Source organism: Rhinolophus ferrumequinum, chromosome 7, assembly GCF_004115265.2.
Source record: "Rhinolophus ferrumequinum isolate MPI-CBG mRhiFer1 chromosome 7, mRhiFer1_v1.p, whole genome shotgun sequence".
NCBI lineage: Eukaryota > Metazoa > Chordata > Mammalia > Chiroptera > Rhinolophidae > Rhinolophus > Rhinolophus ferrumequinum.
In genome coordinates, this window is record NC_046290.1 from 21,435,239 (window position 1) to 21,453,673 (window position 18,435).

General features: G+C 41.2%; 1 pseudogene; it reads right to left on the reverse strand.

The window, feature by feature from the left end:
- The window catches only part of LOC117025125 (ornithine decarboxylase-like), a 21,168-nt pseudogene continuing 2,733 nt past the window's right edge, over positions 1-18,435 (reverse strand).

An 18,435-nucleotide genomic window follows, 5' to 3' on the forward strand; every position in this document is an offset into this window, starting at 1 on the left:
CTACACAATGATACTAGCTGAAGCACAGGCTGCAGGACGGCATTTCATCCCACTCTCCCATGAGACACACACGGAGTGCTGACACCTGCTCCTCCACTTTGGGTTGGAAGTCATGGTTCCGGATTTGCTGCATCAGTTGTCACATCAGCCCTGACGTCACATAGTAGATAGTCAGCCTCTGGAATCCACTAAAAGTAGAAGAGGCAGCAACAATGTAAGTAGCCAGGTTTTCAAAGAGTGTCCTGTCTCCCACATGTATCTTGGGCAAGCCACAGTACTCAACAACGGGATGCAGGCTATCACATGTGGTCCCCATGTGCTGGATGAACAATACTTCTCACCTGGTTTGGGCCTCGTCTGCAGAAGGAGCTTCACAATCATAGACGATGTGATTAAATGATCCATATACTACATCATTCACATAATACATACAGGTTTTCTTCGCTCGACTCATCTTCATCATTAGAGCCTGTTTGTTCTTTTAATATGAGTTTTTTTTTGGCAATGATAACTACAAGCGTGAAAGCAGATGCAATTTCCAGGCAATTCTTATGTGCTCTAAAGCTTGAGCATATCTTAGTTCCAGCCTTAGCCAAATCATCTACCCAGTTTTAATATTGTGTTGTGCTTGTTCCCAAGCTGGTTCAGAGCCCTTGGATGTGCATTTAAATCACATGGGGTCTTGTTCAGTTGGGTGGTGGGACCTGAGACTCTGCGTTTCTAACAAATGTTCCGGTGCTGCCAAGGCCTGCTGCTGGTTGGAGGAGCACACTTTGAGTGGCAAAGTGCTAAGGAGTCTATGTTGACATCCTCTGCAGAAGGGAAGCCTGCTCAAGACTTTTCAAGTCCCTGGTGCCAGTGGCTTGCTTGGACTGGGTTGGAGATTGCTACACCCTCCATAACCCAGTGGTTATGGAGATTCTAGGTAAAGTCCTTCCTCCTGGGTGAAAAGGGGAAGTGAAACTTGAGTAAGCAAATAAAGGTGAGTCAGGAGTTCTTTTTTCTCTTTCAGTCCACCGTCAGTGAGGAAAAACATTATAACTTCCTACACAAGTCTTGACTTTGAAAGAAGAACTGAGCCTGTGGGAACTCCTGCCGCTTTCTGATAGGTGAAGGCAAAGGGAAAACCCAAACTTGCTTTTGTCACATGTGTTTATCCCTCAAGTCCCTGGGGAGTGGCATGGAGAGTTACAGACTTTTAAGAAGTGGTGAGATTCTTTTCTGCAGCCTGGAGAACTTTTGATGTTGAAACTAGCGTGGCTTTAATTTTTGTTAGTGAATAATAATAAAGCAGGTCTAAACTACAGGTATAGAGAAAGCCAGACCTGTGGCGGTCTCCAGACATGGAGAATCATCAGTCACATTGAAAGATCTAATGGTTGGAGTGAAGCCACCAGTGATCAGTGGACTGAAATGACAATGGATCTAGAAAGAAATCCCTGATCATATGGTTGGTGATCTGTGGTTCCGGACTGGGGTGAGAGCCCACCCAAAGCAGGGACTGCAGAAAGCTCCATCAGTGTCACCTGGAACATTTAATAACAATGATTTCCATGCCCACCCAGAGAGGGTGACTCAGCAGGGCCTAGTGAACTATAGTTTAAAATATGCTCTTTGTGTGCTTTTGGACATACAGTCAGGTTTGGAAACCAATGCCTTCGCACATGATTTGCCAAATTTTAACAGAAAAATGTATTCACTAGATAAATACTTATTGAACAACCGTTAGATGCCATGCATGGTTCTAAGCCCTGGCCAAACAGTCATGAATAAGTCTGACAAGGTCTTCCTAGAGCGACAAGATATGAAATAGACAAAAATAAGGAGGGGATTTTTCAGGAATTTAACATTTTATTGTTTGGTAGAAAATGCTGTTTTTTGCCGAACCCCTGAAGCACTGTTGGGTTCTGGGTGCATAGTTTGAGAACCACTCTGTGGGGGCTGGGAAGCAGTTTGGAGCAGACAAAACAGCACAGACCTTTCTGTTTCCTGGTTGATAAGGTGCAGATCCCGCAGGGTCACATTGTGAGTAACAGAAGAACCAGACACACAGAGTATGGAGTACAGGGCTTGGCAGACAGCTGGCTCTCACTTCATTTGCAGTCTCTTTTCCTTCTCTTTGCTTGGAGGCAGCTTACTTAAGTAAGAGGGCAAGTAGGAGGAGGAAACAAGAAGAATTTTACAAGAGGGATCTGTTGATCAGGCGGTATAACGAGGAGCACAAAATACAGAGGCCAAGAAAAGGCCCAGCCATAGCAAGGAGTGACTACAGGTGTAAAATGATGCAGCTGCGGTGGGAAACAGCCTGCGAGTTCTTCAAAAAACTTAAATATAGTGTCACCATATGACGCATCAAGTCCACTCCATGCGTAGACCCAAAACTAAGGAAGACACGTGTTTATGCAAAAACCTGCACACCAACGTTTCCAGCAGCACTGTTCATAATAGCTGAAAACGGAAACAACCAAAACGTTCATCGAGTGATGAATGTGTAAACAAAATATAATATAGCCAAACAGTGGACTATTATTCAGTCGTAAAAGGAATGAATACTGATAGGTGCAACAAGATAAATGAACCTTGAAAACATTATACAAAGTGAAATAAGCCAGTCCCAAAAGAACACGTATGGTATGATTCCATTTATATGAAATGTTCAGAATAAGAAATTCTATAGGCACAGAAAGAAGATTAGTGGTATCCAGGGACTGGGGGAAAGAGGAGATGGATGTGACTGCTAATGGATCTGAGGCTTCATTTTGGGGTGATGAAACATTCTGAAATTAAATAGGAGTGATAGCTGCACAATTTTAGGATTACTAAAACCCACTGAATCGTACACTTTAAAAGGGTGAATTTTATAGTATGTAAATTATATCTCAATTAAATTTTGTTTTGTTTTTTTTTTTAGAAAAAGAAAGAAGTTTTTTTAGGAAAAAAAAAAAGGTGCAACCACAGAGAATAAAGCCATCATCAGAACCTGTTGCGCCTCAGCTAGAACCCACCAAAGGCTGAAAACGGGGACTCAGGGTTCAGATGACAAACCTGGTCAGGCCCAAGGCTGCCTTTCTGTGCTGGGGCTTGAAGAATTTATCCACTTCTCAGGAAAGAGGGACTGGCAATTAATAAAACTACACCTGCTGTATTTACAATAGTGATTATTTCTTGGCCTACGTTGATTGTTTACCTGTGTTTATATTTCAGGCATAGGGATGGTTTGTTAATTTTTAAGTACTTACTTCATTTTGTTGTATTTCAAAGTCCCAGTTCTAGAAGCCGCTTCAGGTTGTTAGAAATTCAGTGCCAAAATAGAGCCGTGCAGGTTACTCGGTCTTGGGGACTACACATAACCCTTACATTAGCCCAGCAGACAACAAGTACACAGGTCTTGATCAGTAGAGCTCCTTGAACAAGGAGCCTTCCAGGCTCCCATTGGGTGGGTGAGGAGAGTCTTTTTGGGAGAAGCAACTTGCAATTTACATGCTGTATGAAAATGCACTAGTGGGACAGAAGGTGTTTTTAAGCATGAAAAGTCTGGATCAGTGATGGGAATGAAGACCAGCCACTGAATTGTTATTCCACTTTCTGGTTCACTGTTGCCTTTGGGTTTTCTCCTGTGTGTGGTTCTGACAATAAGCCATTTTATAGAATGTGTCACTGTCGTTTCTGAGCTGCCACCTATGCTCTGCCGCACGCTTGGGATTACTGCATCAGTTAGGCAAAAGTGATGAAAAAAATATTTTTGAAGTTTGCTTTTAGCATTTTACAAGGAGGTTGCTCACCAGCTGTTTGTTTATACTCTCTAGTGATTGTTTTTGCACTTTATCAATGAGTAGCATGCAATTACATCATTATAATGGCAAGTAGTAAACAGGGCATTTCTGGGGAATAGATGTACTCTCTCTAATCTTAGTGCCCTGAAGAGACTCCATAGTTTGACAAGCTAGTGGCTCCAGGGAGATGAGTCTAAAGCTTCTGGCAGCCCTTACCAGGCCATTAGCCAACAGATCTCCAAACCTGCTGGGACTCTGAGGCTGAGGTTCGCCAGGAGTACCTATTTGAACCTCTTGCTACCCTTATTTCTGATCCAAATTATTCATGACAAACCTCTCTTCTGCTGGGATTGACACTGAATTAAAGTGATCCCAAGGATCTAGATATAATTAGAACCTTATTCATTCATTCATTTATTTTTTTATAAGAGCTTATTGAGATATAATTCATATACCATAAAAGTCATTCTTTTAAAGTGTACAATTTCGTAGTTTTTAGTGTATTCACAGAGTTAGCATTCCTATCTAATTTTAGAATATTTTCATCCCCCCCAAAAGAAACCTTGTGTCTATTAGCAGTCATGCCCAATTCCCCTTTCTCTCCCAACCTATCTACTTTCTGTCTATGGATTTGCCTCTTCTGGATATTTCATATAAACAGAATCACACAATATGTGGTCTTTTGTTACTGGCTCCTTTCACTTAGTCTAATGTTTTCAAGGTTCATTCATGTTGAATATATCTACATACATCATTGAAAAAACAAATTTAAACTGTGGTAAAATACATATAACATAAAATTTACTGTCTTAACTATTTTTAAGTGTATAATTCAGCAGTGTTACGTACATCCACATTGTTGTGCAACCAAACTCCAAACTTGTGTCATCTTGCAAAACAGAAGATCTACATGCATTAAACAAGTCCTCATTCCCCCCAGCCTCTGGCAACCACCCTTCGACTTTCTATCTCTATGAATCTGGCTCCTTTAGGGACCTCAAGAAGTGGAATCATATAAGTATTTGTCTTGTTGTGTCTGCCTTGCTTCTCTTAGCATAATGTCCTCCAGTTTCATCTATGTTGTAGCATATGTCTGAATTTCCTTTCTTTTTAATCCTTTCATTGTATGTATAGATCACATTTTGGATATCCATTCATTTGTCTATGGGCAGAGGTAGCTTCCACCTCTTCACAATCGTGTTTAATGCTGCTATAAACATGGAAGTACAAATATCTGAGTCTTTGTTTTCAGTTTCTTTGGGTATACAGTAATTCTATTTTTAATGTTTTGAGGAACTGCCATACTGTTTTCCACAGCAGCTTTACCATTTTAAATTTCCACTGACAGTGCACAAGGGTTCTAATTTCTCCTACATTCTTGCTCACAATTGTTATTTCCTTTTTTTCTTTTATAGTAGCTGTCCCAGTGGGTGTGAGGTGGCATTCATTCATTCTTAATGGACATCTGGCATATTGTGCTAGGTGAGTGCTTATCTAGTCTAGCTTACCCTCCTGATGTTTAACTAGTGACAAATACCAGCAAGCCTTCATGTAGCAGAAGTGTGCAGGTATTATGATCACTTGGGAAGGAAACTGGAAAGTTTCAGAGCAGGCTTGAACAAGACGGGAGTGGAGAAGGCATGTGGAAGACAGAGCCTGCCATTTATCCAGGGGATGCCTAAGTCAAGACCATTGCAGGGGGGCTCCTTAGAGTCAGTTGCCTATACCACAGCTCTGATTCAAGTTCTATAGAACTCTGATTCAATTCAGCTCTGATTCAAGTCCTATTGAATCCAGTCCTATTCCCCAAGGTAGGATTTTAGGACTCCAGTGAAGGTCAGTTTTATGTGTTAATCTGGCTAGGCTATGGCTAGGTCAAACACGAGTCTGGATGTTGCTGTGAAGGCATTTTTTAGATGTGATTAACATTTAAATGAGTAGACTTTGAGTAAAGCAGATTACTCTCTATAATGTGGGCGAGCCTCTTCCAATCAGTCAAAGGCCTAAGAGCAAAGACAGAATATCCCCAAGGAAGAGGGAATTCTGCCTGCAATCTGCCATCTCAACACTGCAACATCAGCGCTTCCCTGGATTTCCAGCCTGCCTTGCAGATTTGCCAGCCCCCACAATCCTGTGAGTCAGTTCTTAAAAATTTCTCTTTCCCTTTTCCCTTTCTCCCTGCACCCCCTCCCCCACACCGTATTGATTCTGTTTCCTTTGAACAACCCTGACTAATACAACTATCCTCAAGTCCAACGATATATAGTCTTTGTGCTCCTATAATTTGAAGTTAGGGTGGATATTTACAGCCAGTGGGGGTGACCTCACGCTCAGACAACAGGAGGCATGGAAGGAAATAAAATGCACACTAACAGCCTGGTTTCACCAGCACCAGGCATTTTTACAGCAGCCTGCCTTGAAAGGACTTTTTTTTTTTTTTTAAACGGTGTTCTTTTTCCCCATTGTAGCTTTCTGTCTATTCATCCTTTTGCTGCTGTTTGTTTTTCCCTCTCTTGTGGGGAATCTGCAAGATACCAGCCTCCCCACTTCCCCAGGCTTTTCATGGGGAAGATAGTCAAAGCAATGATGGTACATCTCTGTTCTATGCCAGAGCTCATCACCCAGCCAGCTGTACAAAAGACTGCAGGGGAGACACTCAGAAGCTGGCTTGAAGCAATTTAAATTGATGTGCTGGGAGGAGAAAGCTGCAGTGCAGCAGCTGCAGGCAGAACTAGTAGGGAGGGGACAGGGCAGGAGTCGGGGGTGAAGGTGGCACTGTCAGCTTGGGCCTCTTTTTAAGCAACACAAATACATTAAAAAACAGGGTGTGGCTCCTGGAGAGAGGGATGGTCCTGACAGATGATTTCTTTCCAGGAAACCTGCACGTCCTCTCTGGTGACAGAGGTAGTTGAGGGCCTAATATCCTTGTGGCCATCGTGGACACCAACTACACAAGAAATGGCACTAATCACTTTCCCACCTTGTTGTGAGTACCAGTGAGATGACATGTGTCGAAGCGCCTGAAGCTATGCCAACACCATCCGTTTTACTGTTATCTTAGTACCTAGAGAAAACTAACTCCAGGTATCAACTCTTATACCAACTCCTGGGTAGCTGTATCAAATACAATTATAGACAGACAGACAGATAGATAGATAGATAGATAGATAGATAGATAGATAGATAGATAGATAAACATACAGATATATATGAAGCCTAGCACTTAAAAAATTATTGCCTATCTGATGATTTTCATTGAAATTCCCTGAATTATAAATTTAAAGAGATTATTAGTTGTGGCTGCTGATAAACAGTGCCAAGGTTGAGAAACCCTGCCCAAGAGCAAATCAGCATTCCTTTAGCTTAGCCTTCTTTCCACCTTTTGTGTGAAACACAAGCTTAGAGTGTAATTATCAAACATTCCCTGGCTTCTTTTTTCTCCTGCATTTTTGGACCTTTGTCTCCTTTCTCTAGGATGGCTTTCTCAGGAGACATTACATGTTTTTAAAAGTAATAAAAACAAACACTCCTGTTTAGACTTTGATACCCTTAGCTTTTATTTCTTTTGTAACTTGCTTTGTTTTACCACCAAATCAACAAATGAGCTGAGCACAGGCAGTCCACAGGCTCAAGGTCACGTGGGGGCGGGAGCGGCCCAGCGTCTACATGCCTCCGTTGGTCCTCAAAGAGACCTGCTTGAGGTCCAGCAGGTCCCAGTGCAGGGAAGAATCCACCCGGCTGGGGCCTCCTCTGACATTTTTTAAGGCAATTGAACTTTGAGGGAAGTTAGCCTAAAACAAATGGCAGGAGACATTCACCTTTTGTTTGGGGTCTTCCCTGGGTGAGGGACGCTTACTTCCTCACAATTGTTTAGACTCAGAAATTAAGGTATCTGCAAAGGGTCATGATAGGAGAAATGCTGATAAAGCATACAGCTTAAAATGTCTTTCTTGACATTGCTTGGGACTTGGTGTACTCCCCAAGGCCTAAACAAATCTTGCTTATCTAGAAGCCCCCCAAGCCATGTGGACTTGGGTAGGAGAAAGTGAGGTGCTTAGAGCGTATAATTCTCAGGGTTCTGCAAGTTCAGGGTCAGTATGGCACCAACCCAAGAGCGTCCCAGGTACTCCTCTTGCCTCACCATAATCCTGGCCCTGATGTTCCCCAACATTTGTGAGGGGCTGGAGTTGCCTTATGTAGTTGGAAAGGACATGAAAGGATACCAAACACTTATATGCAGACATCCTCAGGCTTGTGAGTGATCTTGAATCCCCTTTTGTCCAGCTTTGGAGATAAACCTAACAAGGTCTCTTGGGCTCAAATTCTTCCTTGGAGCTCTGACCCGGCCTATTCTTAGTCCAGGATTATTTTACTTGGTTCCGTAAGATGTCTGTATTATCTTTCCATTTCCAAATCATTTATACTCCTCTTTCTGACTACCTAAGCAGTATTTCTCATTTGACCTTCCGAATCCCTATGGTTCTCAGTTTGTTCCTTATTCAAAGCACTTGCCAATGTTGCTATCTATTTTTTTTTCTTGCACTTATCAATTTCTAACTTACTTTTTGTTTAGGCTAAATAGCGGCCACCAAAGATATCCATGTTTTAATCCCTGGAAACTATGCATTTTACCTAACATGGCAAAAGGGACTTTGTAGATACGACTAAGTGAAGAATGTTGAGATGGGGAAGTTATTCTGGATAATCCAGATGGGCTCTAAATATGACCACAAGTGTCGTTATAAGAGGGAGGCAGAGAGTAATCTGACTACAGAAATAGGAGATTGATGATGGAAGTAAGTGGTTGAAGTGATTCGAGGAAGGGGTCATGAGACAAAGAATGTAGGCAGCCTCCAGAAGCTCCAGGGCAAGGACAGCAAGGAAACAGATTCTCCCCTCAGAGCCTCCAGGAGGAAACCGCCCTGCTCACACCTTGACTTTAGCTCAGTGAAATTGATTTCAGACTTTCGGCCTCCAGAACTGTGAGAGAATAAATCTGTGTTGCTTTAAGCCACCAAGTTTGTGGTAATTTGTTATAACAACCATAAGAAATGATTACACTATCCTTCTATTACAGTAAAGAGTGCACCTGCTTTTCTGGACTGTATATTCCGTGAAGGAGTCAGCATAAGCAGGGGTTAAGAGTACTGGCTCTGGAGCAATTAAACCTGGATTCAAATTCTGGCTGACCCCTTTAGTAGACATTTGCCAATATTTTGTCTATCCAGGCTTTTGAACTCTCTTCCTATATGAGGCAGAGGGTGTCAGTTGTCTTCCTAACAGCCATTTCCCACTTTTCATTACTAACAGAATTCTAATTTTCTATAGGGTGGTAAATGTGACCATCTTAAGAATAATCACATTTACAGTCTCCTTTGAACCTACAGGCAGCCACTGACAGTTCTTGCCAGGTGGTCATTTCTTGGAAGGACTTCAGAGAAAGCTCTTAAAAAGCAGGTTGACTTTTGCCCCTTTGTCCTTTGACTTACCCTTTCCTCTCAGAATGAGATATGCTAGGGATTGTGAAGTGGAAAGGTAGACATATCTTGGACCCCTAACAGAATCATGGAGTCGGTGTTCCAGACCTGGTCTTCATACCTCCGGGCTCCTTGTTTTGTGAGAAGAATATGCCCCTTATTTGGTTAACCACTATTTTTTGTGTTCTCTGTTTCGTTAACCCTATCGTTCATTATTTGTTCAACATTTGAACTCATCCATTTCTGTCTTTGATTCTAGTATTCTAGTACATTGTACGTGTATCTATCACCAGGTCCTAAACAGCTTGAAAAAGGCAAATTACCAGTGGGTAGGATCATAGGCTGTGGAGTCTAATAGCCCTGGTCTATTAGTCAGGTTAAGTGGTGTTAGGTGCTGTAACACATGAAACTCAAAATCTTTATGGCTTCAGACAATAGAAGCTTACTTCTTGTTCATACAAAGCCCCTTCTGGTACTCATTTCATTCAGGGAACTAGGCCCTTACCACGTTGTAAGTCTTTACTGCCTAATCTTACTAGAGTGGTTTTCTGAGGTGTGTAATTAAGAACTTGGGCAGATCTAGCTACTTATTAGATTGAGCAGTAAGAAATTAACATTTGAACACAAAAGTAGCCTACAAAATGGCAGTTTCATATGATTCCACCTAATTTTATGTGGAATACAAAATTTTCTGTGGCTTTAAGCAAAAGACTCTCTAAATTCATTTCTTCAGCTATAAAATGGGGTACCAATACTTCCTCCCGCTAGGGAGGTTATACGGATTAAATAAGAGAATGAATACAAAGGATTAAGCATAGGATCTGACACTTAGTAGGAGGCTCAAAAAGGTTAGCTTTTTTTTTTTTTTAATCCAGTGCTTAGCACAGGATCTCTGGCATATACTAGCCACTCTTGAACTATCTTTTTAAAAATTGAGATATAATTCCCATACCGTAAGACTCACCCTTTAAAAGTACAATTCAGTGGGTTTTAGTATGTTCACAAAATTGTGCAGCCATCATCACTAATTCCAGAACATTTTTATTATCTCCAAAAGAAACCTCTAACCAATTAGCAGTCACTTTAATTATCTTTGGAATGAATAATCTTTGTCTCAAAATGGCTGAAAGTATCTGCCTCAGAGGACTTACTTAGTAGTTATTAATTTTATTGGCATTTCCTGTAAACTTAAAGAAACATTCCTTGTTTATCCAACAATTGTTCACCTAATTTAATGTGTGTGTGTGTGTGTGTGTGTATATAATCACAGATATCCCACATTAAACTCAGGAAATCAGATTCTCTAACACCACAATAATAAAAAGACAACAACAACAATAACGTTGATAGCATTCTTGGGTGTGCATTTAAAAAGACACCAGGAAGCTATTGTGAGGCTGAGGGGATCTCCACCTCCACCTCTGGGAGAGAATTCACAGGGGAGATTGGAAGCAAGGGCTCCAATTTCCACATTCTTCTCACATGCAATGACCTTCTTCCTCTCCCCGTTGGCAGTCACTGCAGCTCAGGAGGCGGCAAGAGAGGAAACTGAACCAGTGTTTAGGAGGGTGCCTTGAAAGCTCCTCAATAGTATTAATCTTTTATTTCAAAACCTTTTATAAATAGCACTGTTTGGGGCACACACAAAGAAGGGCAAGTCAAAGTGAAAATAGCGTAGTTCTTTTTCTTGACTAAGAATGCCTACTTCCTACACCTGTCGGATTGGACAGGATGTGTCACTGTGGGAGTTTGCCTGATTCTGTTCAGAGTCACAGCTGTAGAAGCAGATGCATTTTTGCCTACTTTTCATTCTTAAAGAAAGGTCATCCTGGAAAACAACGCAATTTTGTATTTTCGTTACTCTACACGGTGGATGGTTTCAAAAGGTTAATCGTGTACTATACTTATTTTGGAGATGGTTCATTGCTCTTATTTAAAAACAGCCCAGTTCTCTTTTGCACCTGCTGTGGCTAACAAAGGTGTCGTTCCAGCTTGGGTCCTTCCTTAAAAGTGTGAGCTGCTGTCAACTCAGAAGAAGCAAGAAATATTGTGCACTGCAATGAAATGAAAATAGTTCCCTTATTTTAACTCCTGATGCCTGAGAATGGACGATAAAAGAAAGAGACCTTTAAATGTGGATGTGACCAATCCACTGGCAAAACATTAAAAAATAACAATGACAACAACAACAAAACAAACAATCAAAATAAAAATTCCAAACAAAGTGAAAATAAAAACAGCCCATAGTGGGGTCCAGCCAACTGGTTATATAGTTAGTTGTATGGAATCACATGGAGTATTTACTCTGATCTCTGATGGAGAAGGAAATTGAGACCGAGAGAGATGAAATGACTTGTGCTAACGCTATTCTGGTCAGTATCACTGTTGGTCTCTGGACTCAGCTTTTTAGCATTCTTTCTGTCACTCTATACAGCTCCTCATGTATCAATTCTCTGAATGACTAAATAACGCAGAGTTTGGGCACTGGTAACCCTCACCTTGAATCCAGTCAGCTCAGTATTTCTACTTAGCTTATGAAATCTGGAGCAGCCATGAATAGGTTTTGAAATCAGGTGGCAACAAAAACTTTCTTTGATAGCATGGACTCTGTGTTATGTTTGATATTTGGGAGGCAGACAATAAAGATCAAACTCCAGCACTACTGCTCACCAGCTGTGTGTCGCTGGTGTTTTTGGGTCCTCAGGCTGCCATAACCAAATGACCACAAAGCAACAGAACAGGTGGCTTAAAACAACAGAAATTTATTCTCTCATGGTTCTGGAGTCTAGATGTCCAAAATCCAGGTGTTGGCAAGGTCATGCTCCCTTCTTCAGGGAAGAATCCTTTCTAGCTTCTGGTGATGTCTAGCAATCCTTGGTATTCCTTGGCTTGTAGACCCTTCGTTCCAATATCTGCCCCAGTCTCTGTATCTCTGTACCCAAATCTCCCTTTCCTTTCTTTAATAAAGATACCAGTTATTGGATTTAGAGCCCATCCTAATTTAGTATGATCTTATCTTAACTTGATTACATGAGCAAATATCCTACTTCCAAATGAGGATTCATTCACAGGTACTGGGGGTTGGGATTTGAAAAACCTTTATGGGGGGACACAATTCAACCCACTAATTTGGGTAACTCCCCTTTGCCAACCTGGCTGCAGTTTCTTTCTTTGTATAAGGGGGTAAAATAGCATCCTCCCGGAGGTGATGTGAACACTGAATGGGTAACATGTGCAAAGTGCCTGGCATATAGTAGGTGCTTTATAGATGATGCGTCTGATTTCTCTGTTTCTAGAGTCAAGTTCTGTGACTTGCACACAGTAGGTACTCACTAAGTTTATTAGTGATTGATTTTTCTAGATCAAAGGGGTTAATACCTACTAGATTTGGCACCAGAGGGCCCAAAGAAGGACCAGCTATTCATTCTCTGTGTCTCTTCACAAAGAACTCTTGAAGAATCACTGTTGAGACACACTTCCTGGTTTCACCTCCTTTCTCCCTCAGAACACAATAAAATATGATCTTCTCTGCACATCTAGGGTTCTGCTTTATAGAGCAACAAGTCTTTGATATTTTTTTATGATGAAGAAATTTCCACTCTCTATGTAGAGTTGACACAAAGACATTTGTACTTTTGAATTAGGGCTCCTAATTTATAGGTAAGCCTCAGATCAGAATATTAAAGAATTAATGAATTTGCAAAAATAACCTAAGAAATATGAATTTGTATAGAGTGTTTAAAATGGACAAGTTTTATTAGAAAACTCTCCTGGAGAAGAACTGTTCAAACTCGTAGAAGAAGTACTTCATTAAAAAAAAAAGATCCAGATCTTCAGAGCAAAGGAATGAGTAATCTGAGGATATATTTTAGCAGAATCTAATGTGGTCAGGGGGTCTCTAGAAGTTTCTTTTAAGCAACAGCTAAAATCAAGGAAAGGCAGAAAAGTGAAAAAGCAGGGTAGAAGAAAGTATTGTTGAGGAATTCATTTAACAATTCTAAAAGTTTCAGTTTTTTTTTTTTTTTAAAGATTTTTTTGGGGAAGGGGAACAGGACTTTATTGGGGAACAGTGTGTACTTCCGGGACTTTTCCAAGTCAAGTTGTTGCCCTTTCAATCTTAGTTGTGGAGGGCACATCTCAGCTCCAGGTCCAGTTGCCATTGTTAGTTGCAGGGGGCACAGCCCACCATCCGACAAGGAAGTCGAGGTAACCTTGTGGTTGAGAGCTGGCGCTCCAACCAACTGAGCCATCTGGCCACCTGGGAGCTGAGCGGCAGCTCACTGACTTCATTCTAGTTGTAAAAGGCGCAGCTTGCTGGCCCATGTGGGAATCAAACCAGCAGCCCCATTGCCCAGAGCTCGCGCCCATCCACCCGAGTTTCAGTTCTTTTAGATACTAAATTGAAAAAAATCACTTACTAATGATTTCTAAATCACTTAGACTTTTAAATAGAGTGAAGAAAATTGTTCATCCAAAATAATTAAAATAGAGATGATGGTGCTGTTTTCTTCACCTTGTTATGTCCCTCTGTGTTTAGGTTCATGTTTTCCTTATTTGGTTCTATGTCCCAGTCTGACTTAGATTGCTTACTTCTGCATAACTTTCCACTGTCATATTTGAGGACACAAAGTCAATAATAACCTAAGTGCTACCATGAATGAACAAAACTATTTAATTTTTCCAGTCGAGGCCTGACAATCTAGCAGAAGTCACTGAGGGACAAGGATGTCCACATAAGGTGTTACTAAAAAGTTGACTTCTTAAAAAACAGAAATACCAGAATCTACGCACTCGTCTTGGTCCGTTGATCATAGTTAAATTTTTGAAACTGGAAGTAGTAAGCCGATCGCTTTCGAATAACATGTGTTTACTGAAGATACAGTGATGCTAAAAGACCACAGTTCTGAATGAGATAAAGTGGCATTGTCATCTTGACCCTGAACTGTTGGTTTCTGTGACGGTCTAAAGTCAAATATCCTGCATAGCTATCTTGAACTCCAGTATCCTGAGGTATTTCCAGATTGAATTACTTGAGTTTCTCAATGCAGCATCACTCAGCCCTGTGGTCTCTGGTTCCCCAGCTTTGCAGGGCTGTTGGTGGATTGAGTTCTTGTTTCAGCAGAGACCATGACAGTAATTGACTGTCTGTTCAATCACTATACCTAACCTGTTGCTGATATAGCTCATGCTATGTTTCTGGACAGCCTCCCTAGGGGTTTGATGGTCAACCAGGCAGGAAGACCCTAGCATTGGGCACCAGCTAAAGAGGAGAATACTTGCATTGAATTTTCGTATTGGTTTCATTGACTATCACAGGCATAGCAACATAGGACGGATGTTAAGTATTGAGCACTCTAAAAAAGTTTACCTAAGCAGTACGATACCTGAAGGACTGTCCTTTATGGTAGTCTCCTTTGTATGTTATGTACTTGTTCAAACATTGATACCACATTTATACTCAACATTTTTTTAAATTGCCACCAGGGCCAATTAGTGATCCATATAGGAATATCATTTTATGAATATCTTAATTACTCATATTCCTGATCATGAATCTTACCATTTCTTTTGATCTTTACAAATAGAAATTGACCTCAAGAGCTGAAGTTTTCCTGTCACTAGGGACATTTAAAAAGCACGCCTCAAGCTCTGACAGCTATAATCAAAACGGAGTCCTAAAAGCTAACTGATCAATGTCAGAGTCATCGTGAGGATTATGTAGCTTCCAAGAAGATGACTTTTGAAGGGGAAAACACTCATTTGGATGTCAGTTATACCATATTTACTAGAAACTAATTATACTATTTTATAGAACATTAAATAAGTCAGGTATGGACAGTAAGATGAGTTATGCTACTCACCTAGCAAAAGTGGAATGTATATTTTTGCCATTATAAAATGCATTCTTCTAGGTGACAGCATTTCTGATGAAAGTTGGATCTAAGAATAGCTCTAGTACAAAGTTCAGCAAAGTCACCCCGGGGGAAAAATGCATAGCAGTTTGTATTTAGATCGCTTCCTTAAATATATTTCTGTTACTCATCGCATAGGCCCTTACGTATAATTTATGTTTATTTATAATTACTTGAGTGAGAAGGAGTATTTAATTTTAGGAATTGCAAATTATTAACCTTTTAATGTTGTACTATGAAAGCTAATTTCAGCAGATAAATACAGGGCCTGTAGCAGCTTGTTTGATAGAAGAAAATTTTAGTAAGTAGGTCATAGCTCTCTCCATTAGGGAGGAAATACAGCCTTTGCTTCTCTCTCCCCTCCATTCATATCAATTTGTCCACTTTGGTCTCCAGATGACCAACGTTACCCACAGCTACTGACAGAGGAATTTTGCTCTCTTTGCTTTTGATTGCTGGTGGCTTTTTGATCTGGTGTTATGTCCCATTAAAGTCAGGTCCATCTAATAACAGGAAAATATTCTTGCTGGTTCCTTCCCTTTCTGTCTTTAGGCCTAACTCTCCAGACTTATAGCAGGGTGGGAAAGGAGAAAGAAAACTACTTTTCCCATTTTCTTCAAAGCCTGTGAAACATGACTTTTTCACCCTTAGCTTTTTCTCATTCACTGTGTCCGAGGGATGTAACTCATACCCTGTGAAGATAAATGCATCCTGCGTCTCCTCTTAGAGAAAGAGTATACCATCCCCATCACATTTTACCTCTCCCTTCCTTGGGAGGGTCACTGCCTTGGGAGGATGCCCAGTGCTCCCTTCTACTTGTCTTTCCTTTTGCATGTATGATTCAAATGGTCCCATGCTAGGTGTCCTAAAGACCTCTATCCATCCAGAGCCACCAAATCCTTTCATATTCAAATGCAATGGTTGTTGCTACCATTTCACGTGCCACGGGACCTCCAGCATTCTCCTTAAGTTTTCCAAAAATTTTCTGGAGGGAGTTACGTTCCAGTCATTCCAAGCTGTGGTCTGCTTCCCTGTTTTAGCTTGGATGCGAAGCCCAGGGCTACTGACCTCCCCCTGTGCCCACTCTATCCCTGCTATACAGCAGTGCTCCTCTTCCTTTATTCTTGTTCCCTCCTTTTTGTATGTTACAGGTATGGCTCTGGTGCTACAAATTCAGGTTCAGGAAAAATGTGACTTTCTGGATTTTTCTAAGTTTGTGTTTAACGATCACCATGGCAACTAGTGGCAGAAACTTCATCTTAGCCAATTTCAGGTTAAACTCCTGATTTCTCTCCTTCCCTCTTTCTCTCCTTCTAAATTCTGGGCAGGGGTGGGGTGGCCTTATATGGTGTCAGAGCACCAAGGGTGGTAGTGGGGGATAGCCTATTTTCCCCCATTTACCCATGCTGGTCTTCACTGGTTAGAACACAAGCTCTGAACAACAGGTTGCCGGTTCGATTCCCACAGGGGCCAGTGAGCTGCACCCTCCACAACTAGATTGAAGGACAACGACTTGGAGCTGATGGGCCCTGGAGAAACATACTGTTCCCCAACATTCCCAATAAATAAAAAAAAAGAAAGAAAGAAAGAAAAATAGTTTATCTTTTCTGGTTCTTGTCCTACTTCCTTCTTCATACTGGTATTTGTTGAGATGTCCTTTGTTCTGTCCACTTTATTCAGATCATGGCTGGCGAGGTCTCCTTGCCCTGACTGCAAGGCCCTGGTTGTCAGGGTCACATCTGTGCTACCTTTGGCCAGTGAGCACCTGCAGAGTCCTGGGATTCAATGAGGCTGCCTTAGGCCTGCTATCCTCACGTGCCACACAGACATCTCTACCCATACCTTGTGGGGTACAGAGGACTTCCGAGGGCTTGCTCAACTGGAAAGCAAGGCACTTGGTTTGCTTTGCTCATGGATCTCCAAATTCTCCAGGGATCTGCCCCCAGGGCTGGTCTGGGGACAGGAACAGAACTACCTCTCCAAGACCCTGAAGGGAAGTCTCATCTCATTTCTCTTTGACTCTCCCTTTCTGTAGTCTATCTGGGGGTTGGGGTTGGGGAGGAGAAGTAGGGTAAGAGCCGAAAGAACAGGATTTGACTAATTATATATTATTTTGAATCCATAATTTATTCCTGGAATCTTAATATTTCACAAATTGAAAGCCAAGAATTTGACCCCTTTGCATTACTATAACTTCCTTCTCCTTGTGGAATGCTGTAGCTGAGGAAATGGGGAGTGGGGAAAAGGGTAAGGGTGAGAAAGCAGGAATTGTTGGGAACAGGAGCCACACTGTGTAACATTTCAAAATAATATCCTGCTGCTTGAATAAACTTTTCTGTGAAGTTTTAGAAGGAATGAGTAATGGAGGATGTTCACAACAAAATGCTTGTGAGGGAACCACTTAAAAGTCCTGGCAACCCTGCCAGGATTCCAGGAATTTCTCACTAGCTGTCTCTTCCTCAAGCTTTGGTCTTTTCTAGTTACTGAGTTGTTTCCCTCAATCTTTCTCTTCTCCTTGCTCCCCAAACCGCCTCCCTTTCTGGTTTACCTATGGATACTTCAAATTCAGTTCATTTATTTAGCTTCCTTTTTGTATCATCCATTTCTTCCAGACCAAGGCCTGAAGTCAGGTGTGGGGTTCTTTAACATCCAAAGATTCCCTCTAGAAATTTTCCTATAAAAGGAGCAATTCCCTACCCCATCCTGTACACACGCATGTGATATACGCCTCCCTCCTACTTAAAAAGCAACTCATATTTAAAAGCAACTGCAGTACTGTTTTGCTGTAAATAAAATTTTTCCTTCTCTTTCAGTCAAATGTAAAAGTTTATTTTTGTTGATATTGTGAATTATATTTATTCTTTTAAAAATAAAAATCACGTATGATCGAGGATTTGCTAATAGTTTCACCAAGTATCCCCACCCAAGAACCATGAGCCAACTAAATTTGCATGCAAAGCATCACATCTCCCTGCTTCTAAAATTTACACTTCCTTAACAGTTCTCCCTCAAAGGCTTAGAGAAACGAAACCCAAACCTAACACAGGCATACCGCCCAGTTCCCTCAGTGACACAGAAACTTAATGACACCTTTTGTTAAAGGGACAAGGGATGAGATGCCAAGGACACTATATTCATTTAAGTGTGCTTGGTGACCTTGAATGATAAGCATGATTTTAAAGGAGATCAGAACACGTCACCTCATAATAGGCCTCAACATTGATATCAAAATTACTTTTGAGCTAAAGGCACTTAAAAAACTCCAGCAGGTAA